Source organism: Ambystoma mexicanum, chromosome 4q (assembly GCF_040938575.1).
Source record: "Ambystoma mexicanum isolate Mex_15411 chromosome 4q, UKY_AmexF1_1, whole genome shotgun sequence".
Taxonomy (NCBI): domain Eukaryota; kingdom Metazoa; phylum Chordata; class Amphibia; order Caudata; family Ambystomatidae; genus Ambystoma; species Ambystoma mexicanum.
In genome coordinates this window covers 890401590-890416638 of record NC_090928.1, presented here as the reverse complement: position 1 = coordinate 890416638, position 15049 = coordinate 890401590, and the positions used below count along the sequence as shown (strand labels likewise).

The 15049-nt window shown below is 48.3% G+C and overlaps 2 long non-coding RNA genes across 2 annotated transcripts; one reads left to right on the top strand and one right to left on the bottom strand.

The window, feature by feature from the left end:
• The first annotated feature begins 854 nt into the window (after nucleotides 1-854).
• On the top strand, nucleotides 855-2679 carry LOC138467119 (uncharacterized). Its single transcript, XR_011268051.1, has 5 exons — nucleotides 855-950; nucleotides 1069-1198; nucleotides 1370-1464; nucleotides 1690-1819; nucleotides 2347-2679. It is a non-coding gene; the product is annotated as an uncharacterized lncRNA (long non-coding RNA).
• Nucleotides 2680-9933: 7254 nt separating this feature from the next.
• Nucleotides 9934-14774, bottom strand: LOC138468063 (uncharacterized). The gene is made up of 3 exons (XR_011268194.1): nucleotides 14603-14774; nucleotides 12644-12717; nucleotides 9934-10247 (listed from the first exon to the last, which is right to left on the bottom strand). It is a non-coding gene; the product is annotated as an uncharacterized lncRNA (long non-coding RNA).
• Between the last annotated feature and the right edge of the window lie 275 nt (nucleotides 14775-15049).

Below are 15049 nucleotides of genomic sequence, written 5' to 3'. Positions count from 1 at the left end.
AAGCGACGCGTGCTGAAATAATGTCCTTTCCAGGCTCGGAGATGTGCTGGGTCCGGAATCAGGTAAGGAATCAAATAATGTCCGTGATCTAACCTCTTCTCCTTTCTTTTCCTTTTGTCTAGGAGCTCTGGATTCGAGGCGGGCGTGGCAGAAGACTGGATGCTGACTTGCAGACATGGTGAGCGTCACGCTGCTGGATGCAGAATAACGCGAAGCATGGGCTGCTGTTCGGGCGTGGTTTAAATAGCCTGCAAAGTATCCCAGGTAAGAAGTTCCCCAGAACCACACCCGAGTGAAAAATAGTCCCTGTAATAAAATAGTCCCATCCAGGCCTCACGTTGGCTTGGACTCATTTGCAGCATGGTCTGCATAAGGTAAGTGAAGTCTATGAGCCTGGCGCCTATGGCGTCAGGACTGTTTTCTATGATGAGCTTGGGACTGAATCCAAACAGCCCCCAGCCTGGGCTGTTGGGGTTTTAATGAATATCTGGATGCCTGCTCCCGGGGCTGATGGACACGATCCGGATGCCCGGGGGTAAGCATCATGACACTTTGCCACATTTATATAGTATAGTCCTGCCCTGTTGTTTATTCATTAGGATATATCATATATACCTTTTCCACCCTGACCAGTCTTGGTAACTAAATGCAAATGTTCCCGCTTTCCCGTCTCTGTAAACTTAAAGCGACGCACTGTGGACAAAATACGCTGTACACACAATGCCAATTATCTATAGCATTGATTATAAATGCTCCACACCTTTAAAAACAAAGTCACAAGACATGCCACGTGATAACTACTGATAGTCACGTGATCTGGGTTCTTCAAAATCTATGGCTCGTACGAACGTGTAGAGACGTATTTATAAAGGCGGTGTCTCTTTTCTCTTCTGCATAGCTAGTGTTACTTTTGTAAACGCGGCTGATGTCGTTGTTCCTCCGTCTGAGAGGTAAGTCTATTTCGTGCGGTTTCTTTCGTTTTCAAGTTATTTCTTACAAAACGTTCAGTTTTGTTAGTTTAAGACTATTGCTAAGCTCGAAGGTTACAATTCTGTTCTTTGTTAACAGACGGAAGTTCGGTGTGCATTTTTCCCTGCATGACCGCGAACTCCATTGCAGTTTGACTGCCATTCAATGTCTTTTGACAATCCACACTTGGCAATCTCGAATTTCTCTCTTACCAACACAGAGAATTAAGGTATTTCCATTTGCAACGTTGTTTTTTCGCCATATAGCTCCCCTTTTTACACACAGCTGGGGCTTTCTGGCTGAATGTTTTCTTATATCCGTACTCTTAAACCCACTTTTCTGTCTTGTTCTTGCATTTCTATGCAATCAACGGCCCCTGCATCTCCACAACTAATGCTAGGAGCCGAGTAACATCCCACGTGACCTTTCGAGGATGAAAACTGCAGATAGAGCAACACAATCACATTTATTAGTGCAAACAATACGTCATTGATAGTAAGTTTTTCTCTTATGCACTGTTTAGCATGCTTTCTTAGCAATGCTGGGACTCAAACTCCTTTAGTACTTGGGGACAGTTTTGCTTCTCCTCCACCCTCTTTCTCTTCAGAGTAAAGTTAAATTGTTTTGGACTTGCCCCTCTTTTAAATTAGCAAATGATAGTCTAACAGTGAAACAGTCTTAATGATGGCTGATTTATATGTCTTTTTTATAAAAACATAGGACAAGGTGATCCCTGCCAATGAGCTGACGATCCAAACAGCCAATATGCTTTCGGACGTCAAAATAATTACTGTGAAAGACGGATGAGATTTGTTCACCGACTTGGTCACACTCCCTTTAGAGTAATCAAGTAAGAGATTGAGTATGAATTATATGCCACACAATGTTATGTAGGTCATTTGTTTGTCTCTCTTCTTTTCTTTGTTTGGTAAATATCAATCTTTTTGTGTTTGTATAACTAATAAGGTGAAAGATCAACACAAGTAATAGAGTGTTTAACTGAACACCACAGTGTAATATGTCTTTGACATGATTAGTAGTTCTATCTCTTGTATAGATCAAACTATGAAATAATTTGCAGCTCTTGCTTCTCACCAGAGAATTAATGCCAAAAAAATGTTTTAGATTCACGATGTTTCATCTACATCATATACAAGACTTAGTATGAAGAACTCATATGTCCTGAAGATGGCCAATATATTCACCTTCGAATGGACATTTGAGCAAATGTCCAATTCGCCTTTGGGCCGAAACATGTCAACACTCTACATCTCAAATAATGTCTAAATATATGCAGTATAGTTACATGAATTTGTCTTCTGAAAATAGGGTTTATTGAATGACTCATTTCTTCTTTTCTCTTTTTTTGTCTTTCAGTTGTATATTTTTTGGATGCACTGATGTATGAATTTACCTCATTTTAACATTTATATGATTAAAATTGTACTTTTATCAATTTCTTGTTGTTGAGTTTGCCTTTGGCTGCCAATTCAATATCATGTCTATGTGTTCAGTGATAAATGTCTGTGCTATGTTAAACTGCGTGTGACCATAATCTCTCAATCTCTATCTTCCCTAGAGCAAGAGTAGTGAGGGGTAATCAATTCTCAGTGCCTTTTTAGACACCTCCTTTTTTCCATCTTATTAATTATACAATCCTAAAATGCTAGGAAAATAAATATGTACAGTGCTTCTGTTTGCTCCATGAGCCTCAACACAGCAGAAGCTGAATGGAAATAAACCATTCTTTTAATCACAGTGTGCAGTTTCTTTTTTTGAAAGGCTTCAGAGAAATACATTCTGTTTCAGAGGCTTTTATCTATGGCTTGCAATTACATCCATGTAGATAAAAACCAAAAGAAGCGTTCTGGTTTGTGTCAAGTAACCCAACCTTTGCACTGCCTTCTGCTCTAAACTTGTGTGTAAAAGTACACAGGAAAATAATAAAGCTGTCGTATTTACAAGATTTTGATGCATAAAAAGGCCTAGTATGCACCTTATCTGGAGGCCTGACCACAGTGCTCCCTAAGTCTGAGAATCCCGAGAGGGGGAAGGGCCTAGGTTACACAATGCAAATTTTAAATACTTTCGCAGTGCAATTTTAAAACACGAAAAAACCCACGAAAAAAACACACCTAGTTTTGAGATACCTGAATAGAGGGAAAAAGGCCTAGGTACCACAATGCAAGTTTTTTTTTAAACCCTTTTTATTGAATTTCACAAGTCGAAATCAGACAAAAACATTCCCTCCCCCCCAAACGAATAAACAATTACAAGCATTCAACAAACTAAATCTTCTTATGACTGGACAGGTCCTCCGCCTCATTGTAACTCCAACAGTCTGAGACGTTGTGGGCACCACATCACTCTATAGTCATCTTTAAGAAAAGCCATCACCTCCCCTCAGTCCACAGCAAGGTTCTGCACTTTGCCCTCCATGGCGTAGGACGCCCATTCCATTGCAGTGATCTCCCAAATTTTACGGAACCAATCATGAGTCATAGGGATATCGGGGCTTTTCCACCTCTAGGCTATTAACATCATAGCTGCGAGGATCAGGATCACTTTAGCTTTCTCCCTTCCCCTGATTCCCCCTCCCTCCAATGGCTCCCGAAAGCCCATGAGGACCTGTACTGGAGTTCGTTCATCTCCCGAGCCAAAAACCTGCCTTTGCATCCTTTGAACCTCCCTCCAGAAGGGCTCGATTTTGGGGCATTTCCACCAGATATGTTCTGCGGTTCCTATCAGGCCACAGCCCCTCCAGCAACTACCCGATCTAGTGGGAAACATCCTGTGGAGCCGGGCAGGGGTATGGTGCCACCCAACCAGAATCTTGAACCATGCTTCCTGTAGTTGGGCCACTTTTGCTGATTTAGGTAGCCTCCTCCACAACCTCCCCCATTCATCCTTACTAATATCTCTACCAAGAACCTGTTCCCATTTCTGCATATAGGACCAACGGGGATCAGCGTGAGAACCGTTCAAGATCTTATAAATATTAGAAATGAGGCCCTTTGTTCCATCGTTAGAGAGTAAAAAGGCCTCAAATTGCGTTGGTTCACTAGTGGTCGCCTTTTTGACTTCCCAGCCTTTCCCTCTCTTGTATGGAGAATTCACATTTACATTCTATAAAGGACAGTAACTCTCCACCGCGAAACAGGTCACATAGCCTCCTACAACCTCCCTCCCGCCAGCTCCTAAACGCTCCTTTCTCCAAGCCTGGGGTGAAGTCCCCATTATCAAAGAGGGGGGTTAATGGGGATGGGTACGTAGTGATACACTTGGAACACACCATCCTATCCCAGGAATCTGCCATTAGTTTGGTTATCGTGCTTTCATACAGATGCCGCGGTCTGTGCTCTTTAGGCAACCAAAGCACTTCTGACAAATTGCGATGGGCTACCGCCCTGTCCACACAATGCAAGTTTTAAATACTATCACAATGCAATTTCAAAAAACGTGAGATAAACACACCTAAGTTTGAGATACCCGAATAGAAGGAAAAAGGCCTAGGTTTCACAATGCAAGTTTTAAATACTATCACAATGCAATTTTAAAAACACGAGAAAAACACACTTAAGTTTGAGAGTCTGCTAGGTGGACAGGAGTAGCGTGCGATAAGACTTCTTTGGTAAATTTGGTAAATGTGCCCATATTTATCTGAGAAAGATAGAGCACTTATAGCATCAGCTACTATAAATGCTAAACTGGACTATTATAATAACCTACTGATTGGCACCTCACAAGCCAATATTAAGAAGCTTCAGGCTAAGAAAGCAGGACCATGTTATTGAGACCCGCCGTAAACTTCATTGGTTAGCGGTCCATCAAAGAATAAAGCATAAGGCATTATATATTGTATATAAGTGTCATTCCGAAGACGCTCCTTGGCACCTCTGAAAACGCATTAAAGATGTCCAGCAGAGGCGTACTTTAAAATCCAACTATTACCTACTTCTTGCATAATCACGATTTGCATTGCATAAATATGGTGGCTCCTGCTTTGCAGTCTGGGTTCCTTCTTTGTGGAACACTATTCCGATTCAACTGAAGAAAAGTACAAATCTGGGACATTTCAAAAAGGAATCAAGACACTGGCTGAGGCTGTTGTTCTTCCAAATCTTGCACTGCCTTGATATCATGCTGTGTCTTTTTGTTCCCTGTTATATAAACTAAAATATGCCACCGATATTACAGGAGATCGAAAGCGTTGGACGGGTGTCAGGCTACGAATCAACTGCTGTACCCCATAGCGGGCGTGGGTGGGGTCGAGCTCACCACTTAGTGTCAAATTCCTTTAAATACCTGGGAGGGATGGTCAATGCAGACTTTGAATCCATGTATCGTGAACATTTGGAATGCATGCTGCCTAAATGAACTAGTCTGGTAGCAAGGTGGGCCAGTCTGCCAATATCACTGATGGGGATGATTGCAGCCTCCAAGATGGTAATACTACCGAGGTTATTGCACTTCGTGCAGGTTATACCCACAGGTTTACACGCACCGTTATTCAAGAAACTAGATGAGATACTCCTTAAGTTGGACTGGGGTAATAAAACCCTGTGAATCGCCCCTGCCACACTGAAATTACCCATAGAGAAGTGTAGACTGGGCGCCCCAGATTTTAAGTGATACCCCCACACATCGCAACTGCAACACGTGTTGCAACGGTGAGGGGGGTGATGAGCTGGACATCCCAGGCAGGAAGGTACGTGACATGGGATGGGTGTGGGGGGAGGAGGGACAAGAGCTGATGAATAAGATATCGGTAGAAGCAGCACACGTTAAAGATCTGCCTTTACCGATGCAGGTGATAAACCAAATATGGGCGACAATAGATCCTGTCTAAAAGACCAGAAACGTAGTGGCAAATGTACTCCCACTATGGGGCCATATTGTGTCATAAGGCCCTATTGATAACACCTGAAGCTAAAGGGGTGTAAAACAATAACGGTCTGGGACCTGGCGCTTGACCCCGAGGTTTGCTTTTTGGGCAGACTACCCAAGGAAGAACGGGAAAATCACTAGGAAATGGGTGGCCTTAGGCTTTGGATTTGTTAAACGCCAAATTGCGTTGCACTGGAAAATACCTACTCCATGAGTTACAAAAGTTGGGTCGGAGATCTGATAAGATGTTCCACTGAGGAAAAAGATATCTATACACAGAATGTCATTGGAGCTGGATCACAGAGGTTATATTCCGGGTGGGACGAGCTGCTGAAATACCCATCTGGTTTGATACCACCCTAATTGCGGTAGCTTCGGGGTGGTGGTGGTGGGGGGGGGGGGGGAACCAGACAACTCCCAAATGACACTTGTAACATGATGGTTTAGAAACTAAGACAGTATGCAAACGCTGGGTGTGTATATACCAAATTAATACAGTATGGATGACACTGCCAACTGTGTATGCAGGCCAGTGACACACTGCTCTGGAACTCAAAATGTATTGTTTTAATTATGATTGCATTGTATCTCGCAGGAATTAATGGGTTGTCGCTGTGACATGCCTATAAAATAAAATTCAGTGAACTGCAAAACGATTGCCTTTAACAATACTTCTCTTTTCGTGTGTGTGAATTCTGAGCATGGATGCATATTATGTAAATGCATTTATAAGAAGAAACATAAAAACATGTTTGTGGATGTTTAGGAGAATATAGAATGCACTGGGATATGTAGGAGCAGCAGTATGTTGTTTGTTCAAATGCAGGTTCCTTCCAATACCTGTTCTTCGAGTTGTATCTTTTTTTTATCTTCCCCTCTCCGACTTGCATTTATGTGGGGTCCCGCTGCTTAACCATACACTCTGCCACCATTCTAATCATACCATTCCTGTGCCCACCACATATATATTTGGGGACTTTTGAAATGGGATTTTGTGCTTCCATTTCAAAATGCGGGAGTTTTGCTCACTTTTCATAAAACCCCATTTGATGAACCACCATTTTCCCATTGGAGCTATCAAAGAGTTTTGCATAGGACACAATACACTTTCTGAAGAGAATGTAAGAGATAGGTAAGGTACTACCAAATGTTCTCCTTGCCATGTTATATGCCCCTTAACGTTCTTACAACATTCCACATAAAGGTAGAGTAGATCCATGATAGAGATTTTTACAGATTGAGCAGAACGATAGATATGCCAGTGACCACAGACCTTATCATTATTATTATTATTGGCGACATATATAACGCTTCATGTCAGACTCCTCCAGCTTCTAAGCGCCGAACCATAGATCCAAACCATGATATATGGCATTGTTCTGTTTCCAAGACGAGTGTGCTGCCTATCCGCTAACCTCACGGTTTACCTTATGTGATGCATGCGCCCAACAACAATGTGTTTCAACAGAAGAGATTTGCTCCAACGGACAGTAAGCACCGTGGGCACAAATATGGTCCTTCCTTATGATATTGTCAAGATCCCTCCTTACTTTGGTGTCTGAAGGTGTTCTTTCTGGCTGATGGTTGAGTCCAGCCACCCGGGCAGCCACTGTGAGACAGACTGTGAAACTGGCTTTTGGCTCTGCCCAGGGCAACAGAGCTGAATTGCGGAAAAAAAACCTTTTTCAGGGAAAACAACCCATAGTCCTAGTGAGGGAAGTGATGCCACAAAGAACTGCAGAGGTGAGTACTGGAGGCAGGTTGCAATGTGGCGATCGAATATCCAAAGGAAGGAAGGCAGCTCCAAAGAATAACACAAGAGAGCGCTGGGTAAGGCAGCAACAAGGAGGAGATGGAAGGGAAGAGCAGAACTGCTAGAAAGCCCAGAGAACTGAGAGGCGAGGCAAAAGGCAGCAGGATCAGAAAAGGCAGAGAGAAGACCAAGAAAGGGGAAACTAGCTGTACTATCCTCTGAGGTGAGGAGCCACCCGCAGAAGATGCAGCGCGGGCCACCAGCAATGATGCAACCACACACCATGGGAGTTCAACGGTATCTGCTTTATTGGCGCACCAAGCACGCTTACTTTACATCGGGTCAGCTGACCTGGTGTCCACGCATCGCTGCATCCCAACACGGTGATTGCGTGCGATGAAACATCTCCCCCAAAATGAATATTGTCCTACCCCATTTCCTCGATCCACCGTTGGGATCTTCGACCGATGAGGCAGGGTCTTCCCTGGCCTGGCAACGTGGTATTGTTTTCCTCTCTGATTTCTCTGATGATGCTGTGCTCTTTTCTCTCGGGTTCATCTTCATATGCAGACTATCCCAACGTCTCTTTTTTATATTCCTCCTCTTCAATCCATTGCTGACTGACTTGAGACTTGCTGTCCCCAGCCTTTCTGAAAAATGAAGTGTTCCTTGGTATGACCCATCCTTCTCTTTCCGTCGTTATCATGGATCCTTTAATGTAATGTGGGAGACAGTCATGGGTGGTGGGTTGAAAGGTGGCATGTCTTTGTGAACTTGAACTTGCTGTACTGTCAATTCTGCAGCCCGTGCCCTTCTTCTTTTGTCTGCATACGTCTTCATTTTTTTTTTTGCTCTGTCATCTCTCCTTCTTACTTCAACCATGGTTTCACTAACCTCTTTTCCATAATTCTCTTGAGGCACTCTCGAACGCACAGGGCAGCCAGACATGAGTTCTTCTGGACCTATCCCTGTGGAGTCAGTGGCATGTTGCTGTAATCCCTTAGGAGTTGGCACAGGGCTTGTTTTGGCTTAATGCACAAAAACCCAGACTCGTTTAAAAGTGGAAAAGGTCGCTTTAATGTGACAGGCCAAAGCTTACAATCAAACGCTTAACTGGCTCCATGGCCTAACAAACTAAAGGAATATTTTAACCACCACTTAAATAAATTAACATTTTCATTTTCCCCCAACAATTAAATAATTAAATAACCTAATTCCTCCCTAATGATCCCTTGGATCCTACCGTCTCCTTGCCCCTTTTCCAGGCGTCCCGCTTTCTCCCAGGGGCCATGCCCCTCCAGGCTCAATACCTGTTCCCCCGGGGTGACCTGCTTGTGCAAACAGCGCCACCCCATCCTTTCCCGTGTCATTCCCCCATTGTGCTTGCCTCCCCCCACATCAAAAGGGGCCATGCCCCCGGCGCCCCGACCCACTTCAACACCCTTCAAACTCCCCTCTACACCAAACTCCCCCTTCCTATGACCTGCAGCCAGCCTGACCTGCCACATCAGCAACATATATTACACACAACTTTCCCAATGCCCTGACCTGTCACACAAAACCACCAAACCCACCTTCCTAACAGACCCCAACTCATGAACCCGCCATGCCATCTAAAAAACCCCTGCATCATCCCATGAACAATGGATCCTACCATATTACATACCCAGACACTACCCTAACGAAAGTGAAAAGGGTGGGAGGGCGGGACAATCATCAAGTCCTAACTGTCGCCTGCCTCCCGAACCTTCCCTGAGCCCTTAAATACCCCCCCAGGAGGCGCTCTGCCCCACGGCCACTCGCTGGCCATGTGCATCGCCAAAAACTCCCCGGGGGGAAACGCTTCGCGTTCCCCCCGGGGCCCCCCTTTTGGCTTAATGCACAAAAACCCAGACTCGTTTAAAAGTGGAAAAGGTCGCTTTAATGTGACAGGCCAAAGCTTACAATCAAACGCTTAACTGGCTCCATGGCCTAACAAACTAAAGGAATATTTTAACCACCACTTAAATAAATTAACATTTTCATTTTCCCCCAACAATTAAATAATTAAATAACCTAATTCCTCCCTAATGATCCCTTGGATCCTACCGTCTCCTTGCCCCTTTTCCAGGCGTCCCGCTTTCTCCCAGGGGCCATGCCCCTCCAGGCTCAATACCTGTTCCCCCGGGGTGACCTGCTTGTGCAAACAGCGCCACCCCATCCTTTCCCGTGTCATTCCCCCATTGTGCTTGCCTCCCCCCACATCAAAAGGGGCCATGCCCCCGGCACCAGAAAAACCCTCCCCCGAGGAGTTCTTTCTGCCCCACCCCCCCCCCAAACTTTTCTACCTCAAACTTTTTACCCAGTCTCCCAGCCCAGAAACTAAGAAGAGCCACCCGTATTCCTCACCAGGTCATTCTCCCCTGCCTGCCAAATCACCACCTCTGTAACCCCAAGCGTTCACTCAACCCTGCCAATATAGGAGGCAGCTGATCCCCCCGCAGGCCCCCCAACCCGTGCCGTCTCACCCCCACTTCCTTGTAACTGCACCCCCGTCACCTTCCAAACCCCTTTTCCCTACTTCCTTCCCAACCCACTTAACAATTCAATGGCCAACAAATCAAAACTTGCTCCAACTCCCCTTCCTTTCGCGCAGCATCTGAAAAAGAAAATACAAAATCACTGACAAGTCGAAAATATTTCCACAACAGTTGGCCCACCAAGTCCTAACCACCTTTTCAACAACCCCATTATCAAACTCCCTGCCGTACCCCCTATATTTCCCAGACCTACAACGTCCCAATCTTTTCACCTTGTCTTCTGAAAAAACCCAGCCCGGTACCCACAGATGCTGTGCCCCTCCTAAATAATGAGTCCCGAAATCCTCTTCCTTTTCTCCCACTGCCACCCACTCCTTCCGCGATACCCCTGAACACCTGGAACTGGGCATAAGACCTTGCTCCCACGACCCAGCCGAAACCACGAGCCCCTTCCCTTCTTATCCGTCTTAGACCTTTTAATCTTGATGTCTAAACCTTCTTCTGTAATTTGAACATCTTCCCCCTACAGTCCCACTACCCCCCCTTTTCCCCCGACCAACTCAAAAAACCCTGAAAGCCCCCAAACAATAACCCCGTAAAAACAAGTCGCAGACAGCTCCCCTACAAGCAATAACTATTTGTTCCACTTGTTGTGCCCAGTTTATTCCTTTCCATTCCTGCATTGTCCCCCCTGCACCGGGGGCCTACGTTCACCCCCGTCCATGCAGGACCTTTAGTTTATTCCTCCTCTCGCCATTGCACCAAGGGGCCCAAACCTGCACCCCCGTCCATGCAGTCCCTTCCCTATAACTCTTCGAGCTCCTCGCATCCATTACCACCTTTTTTTTTTTTCTTCCCCGCCTGCACCAGGAGCCCTAATGCACCCCCGTCCATGCAGGCCCCTTTTCTGCCTTACTCCTCTCCACCGCTGCACCAGGAGCCAAAACTGCGCCCCCGTCCATGCAGTTCCTTCCATATCACCATCTTCAAGCTACTTGCGTCCATTACCACCTGTTTCCCACCTGCACCAGGGGGCCTAGTGCACCCCCGTCCATGCAGGCCCCCTTTTTTTTTTTTTTCTTTTACTCCTCTCCACCGCTGCACCAGGGGCCAAACCTGCGCCCCCGTCCATGCAGACCATTCCACATAAATTCCTCTTCCGGCACCTCGCTTCTCTGCTCCACTTTTTTATTTTTGTATTTTTTATTTTAGCTGCACCAGGGGCCCTAGTGCACCCCCGTCCATGCAGACCCAAATCCTCACTTCCCCCTGCTGCACCAGAGGCGCTCCCGCACCTCCGTCCATGCAGCCTGAAGCCTACTCACCTTGTCGTGCGGCAAGCGTGAGAGCTTCACCCCCGTCGTCCATGCCTTCCAAACGCCAGCTACCTCCCCTTAACAATTACCACCGTCACATCCCCCCCGCGGCCCTCCCCTACCTACGCGTCTTCCTCCTCACCCTTCTTCTGCCCCCCTCTCAGTTGCCCCCAACCATCTTTCATCAAACCTTGTGCCCCCCCCTACTTTTACATTAAACTGAGCCCGACCTACCAGCACACCCCATTTTACCTGGTATGCGGTCCTTCCCCCCCACTTCCTTGCCCCGCTCCTCGCCCTGACCCACTATCCCCTCCCTGAAAACACTCTGTAACCGGATGCCGACCCGCACACCTGCTGCACTCGTGTTTAAATTTGCACATCCACCTCGTGCAGCCTTCTTTATTGAACGCCCAACATGCAGTTGAGGGCTGTCCTCCGCCTCCTCCCCCCACCCCCTCATGGGCGGGGCGACCAAGAAAGGGCCGGTAAGGCACAGGCAGCCCACTCGCTGTGTGCAATGTCGGGGCTGGCCTCGTTGGGGCCATCCATTGCAGCCAAAGATCCATATCTATCTCCCCCCAGACCGCCTGACTGTCCTCCGCCATTCTCGCTCTAAATTCCTCATCATACCTTACCCAAGCAAAGCCCCCCAAAGCTTGTGAAAGCCTTCCTTATTACATCCATGTATTTAAGCAGGGCCACACAACGCTCCGGGAATTTTTCGCAATACACGCTGGCGTAAATGATAAACGCCGACGTCCAATTCTCCATGGTCACCGGGACCCTCGGGCGTGAAGCCAGCTCTCTCTCTTCCTCCTTAGACCCCTCTTTCGCTCTCACCTCCCTATGCAGCAACTTGAAGACATCCACAAATTCACCTCCCTGTATCTTCTCCCTGGTCGCTGCCATCAAATGTGCCCCCAATGGTTTTGTTATCCCCATGTATGGCAATTTCTTCTCCTTTCCCTTTACCTCCACCTCTTTATCTTTTCCCGCCTGCACCTCGAGCCCCAATGGCTCCACCACTTTGTCCGTTTGGACCTCCACTGAGCAAATGTTCTTTCCAACCCCTTCAGCTCCAAAAACCTGCACCCCTACTTCCTTCATCACACCTTGTAGATCACCCCGGTCATCCCCCAACCCCCTATTTGTGACCCCTCTCTGCCATGCAGATGACCATTCCCTTTCCCTCTCACCTCTTTCCACGCCTGCCATCTGCGGCCTGGCCTCCACACCGGTGTTCCTCCTCTCCATTCTTAGAGGGCTCCTGCTGCGGGGACAAAACATGTCAGCACAATCGCCCAGCCAATAATTTCCTCGACCCGCTTCGCCCCAACCCCCTTGTACTTCCCTTTCCCCGTCCCACCTTGAACTTCTTCTCTCCTCCGCCCTTTCCATTTCCGTCCTGTAATCCTCAAGTTCCCATTGCCCCCCGTATTCCTCCCAACCAACTTCATCACCCCTTAAATACCATTGAGGATGCGGGCTCCTGCCCGAGATGATTTGCTGATCTTCCTCCGAGCCCGGGGCGTCCGCCCCGCCACCCCTCTGACGTCTTCTCGGCGGGGCTGTGGGAACCTCTGCCTGGTCCCCTTCTCTTGGGCGAGGCGTTCCGACCTCCACCCTGACGTCCTCGTTGCTAGGGGCTGTGCTGTGCCCTCTAGGCTCTCCTTGCGCTAACCGAGGAGGGGCCGTACCGAAACCCTCACCCTCCACCTGCACAGCGGGGGCTGCGCAGCGCCCTCCGCCCCCACTCCTCCTATCCGGGGGGGCCGTTCCGCGCCCCACCCTACCCTCCTCCATTGACGGGGACCTCTCCCTCCTTCTCCCACCTGCGCTCTTCTGCAAGTATTTTCCCCCTCTTCCTCTCTGCCCTGCCACACCCACCTGCCCTCCACCCCTGCCCCCACTATTGTTCCCTCGGTCTCTACCCACTCGAGAACTCCCCTCTACCCTGGAGCTCTCATACCCTTCCTCCCTTTCTGGCTGACCCCCTGAACTCATTAAACCCCCATCTGCCCTCCTGTCTATCTCCCTCCTCATCTTCCTGCCCCTAGCTTCCCAAATCTCCCCTCTCCCTGCCGTAGGGGTGCAAGCCACCACAGCCACCAATGCACCGTCTGACGCCGCTCTGCGCTGCGGCCGGCCCCCACCGCTCTCCTCCTCTCCCGTAACTTCCCCTACCGCCTCTTCCAATTGGGCATTAGTTGCCCTGCTAATGATTTCCAGGGCCTTCCTCAAGGCCCCGGCGTCCACCAGCCCCTTCTTGCTCGCCCCCCGGCCTGTCATAGTGCACACTAAACGCGTGTGCCCAAAAATATGCCCCTTTTACTAAAACTACTTACTCTACGCCCCCGAGCCGGTACCTACCCGAGGAAAACACCCTGGCCCTGCGAAAACCTAACGCAAAAACAACCAGCCCCCAAAACAAAAACACCACCCGAGTGAGTACCCGAAAATAACCTCCTTAAATTTAAAATTAATGAGAGAAAAATTAACCCAATTATCCTACCTAACTACCAATTATTACCAGGGTTGCCGCTATGCTGCTTTCCTTACACTAATTTGAAAATTTAAATTTTTTTTTTTTTTTTTTTTTTTTTAATTACCACACTTTCTTATACAGCCCCTCCCTCCCTACTCCTAGCAAAAACCCCGGGAAAAGGGGGGGAACAGAAACACACTATAAAGAAAACAGCACTAATTAGTGCTTGCTCCCTGTCGCGAAGCGCTGCCCCCTGGCGGTGCCCAGACAGCACCGCACTTCACTAAGGGAGCAGGACACGGCCCCTTTAAGCCCGCTGCCCGGCCCACCAGACCGAGACAAACGCTCGCTCACAGCGGGCACACCCACGTAAAGAGCCGCGGAGAAGCCGCCGCCGCTCTGCTGATTCCTTGGCCTGAAGCCAACTCGAAATACGCTCGCGGCACAGATTGCCGCTCCCCCCAGCTCCCTGCTCACACCCCCCGCCCCCCGCCCACGGGATAAACCTGACTGAAAGCGCGGCGGCCCTAAGATAAGGTAAGATGTGAGGGGTGTCTTATCTACGGCACCCCTCCTAAGTAAACCGAAAGTAAACCACTTATCTTCTTTTTTTTTTTTTTTTTTTTTTTTGAAACTTAAACTCCCTCCTTCCCGCTACTCCCCTCCTCACCTGCTCTAAGTGTTCCACCTAGGCCCCAGGCGCTACAGGGAAGGCTCGGGAGCAGGCAACAGGACCTGACAATCATCAAGTCCTAACTGTCGCCTGCCTCCCGAACCTTCCCTGAGCCCTTAAATACCCCCCCAGGAGGCGCTCTGCCCCACGGCCACTCGCTGGCCATGTGCATCGCCAAAAACTCCCCGGGGGGAAACGCTTCGCGTTCCCCCCGGGGCCCCCCTTCTATGGGCTTGTGAGTGATGGTTGCAATGCGTATGGTCCTCTTGATGTTGGCCGTAAAGGGTTACACACAGGCCCGTTTCTTGGCCCGGGCGAGGTGGGCGACTGCCCGGCGTGCATTCGCCCCAGGGGCGCAATAGCCCACACTGTTGAGGGCTCGGCTTGCCCTGTGGGCGCATTCGCTGTGGGGCGAGCTCCATTGCCCTGGGCTATGCGCGATTG